We start from the raw sequence: 1,803 nt of genomic DNA on the forward strand, positions 1-1,803 counted from the left end.
GATCCATTAAAGGACAATGAGCTACTCTTGTTTTTCCTCACAATTTAAAATAATATTACAAAAATGTTGTCCTAGGGAATTATGCACACTTCTTAGTCTTTCATCCACATTTTTCATGCTTCCTACCATACCTTGGTGGCTTAATTTTCCCCATTCACATATTACATACCAAATGTTTCAGTCAAACGGATCTAACCACATCTATTATCTCAGTCACTGCTTGCACCAGGTATTCATTTCATCTGAGATTGTCCTCCTGATGTACCTTTCTGCCTTTATGAAAATCATGCTCATTTTTCAGGTTCCATTTCTGTTTTCTTTGGCCAGTAGTGATTGCTTCCTCTTCTGGAACACGTCGTGTTTTGCAACACACATGGCTCAGTTAGAGAATATAAGATATCTTGTACTAGTTTATTTTCATGCATATATCGTTTTGCCTGCTAACTATTGATCCTTGAAGGGCATCCGATTAACCCTAGAATTTCTAGCATAATTGAAGAGTTTCTCCTCAGAGGAGACACCCTAAATCATACAAACTTGAGAGAATATCTCCTTCCAGATTTTTTCCTTCATCAGAAGTAATATCCAAAATTCTTAAAAGGTGAAACAACACACAGGCTTCAACAAATCAGAATAAGTGTTGACCACCTTATTGAGACAAGTTTCTGCAGCCTGCCTGATCCCTGCAGAATCAGGTATTTCTCTTTTAGTTGCATGATTATGGGGAAATCCAGAGGTTCCAGGGAAGCTCCTTGGCAGCTATGGTCACTAGGGAGATCCTTGAGGGTTCTACATCATAATAAAGCCAACATGGGCGCGGAGCCGTCGCTGTCGAAGCGGCTAGTTCGATTCCAAGCTCGGGGGTCCCCAGCTGCAGGGCTGACTTCTGATCGGTTGTTTGCCTCTTCGATTTTTTTCTTCCTGCCCACCGTCGCCACCCTCCCCTCCACTCTTGGCGGTCCACCCTCCTCAGGGACATCCCTATAGGGTTCCCATCCGGGAACACGGCCCCATCGCCAAGCCCAGCAACAAGGCCATGGCAGACGAGGGGAGAGAGAAGCAAGCATGCCACGCGCACACCCAGGAGGTCGACCTGGTCAACCACGACCCCCTGCATCTCAACGACGACGTGGTCAAGATCGACTTTGAAGATGTGATTGCAGAACCAGAAGGGACACACAGTTTCGGCGGCCTTTGGAAGGCCAGCTTCACCACGTTCACTGTGACGAAATACTGGTTTTACCGCTTGCTGTCTGCCCTGTTTGGCATCCCCAAGGAGCTCATCTGGGGCATCTACTTTGCCATTCTCTCTTTCCTGCACATCTGGGCAGTTGTGCCGGGCATTAAGAGCTTCCTGATTGAGATTCAGCGCATCAGCCGTGTCTGCTCCATCTATATCCACGCCTTCTGTGACCCACTCTTTGAAGCTATCGGCCAAGTATTCGGCAGCATCCGCATCAACATGCAGAAAGAAATATAAATGACTTTTCAAGGATAGGAGTAAACCTGATTCTTTTTTTTTTTTCTTTAAATTTTCTCGGTGCCAATGTCAAGTTTCAAGTTGTGAGTATAGCAGCGATTTATGAATGAATTAGCTTGGTTGAGAACAAAGAAATAACTTTGTCAGTTTTCATAAGTGTTATTTGTCTCTTCTGAGCTATTTCATCTATTTTTTCTTTTTTGGCAGTCTGAATTTTTAAAAACCCATTTAAACTTTTTTCCTTGCCTTTTTATTTCCATGTGGATTGAGCATTGTTGTATTGGCTGAAAAATGAGCATATGGTTGAAAGATGGTTTGAGAGA

General features: G+C 43.7%; 1 pseudogene; it reads left to right on the forward strand.

The window, feature by feature from the left end:
• Positions 1–810: 810 nt before the first annotated feature.
• On the forward strand, positions 811–1,480 carry LOC103257474 (annotated as a pseudogene).
• Positions 1,481–1,803: the final 323 nt, after the last annotated feature.

Source organism: Carlito syrichta, unplaced genomic scaffold (genome assembly GCF_000164805.1).
Source record: "Carlito syrichta isolate Samal-C Ts95f unplaced genomic scaffold, Tarsius_syrichta-2.0.1 Scaffold301762, whole genome shotgun sequence".
Lineage (NCBI taxonomy): Eukaryota > Metazoa > Chordata > Mammalia > Primates > Tarsiidae > Carlito > Carlito syrichta.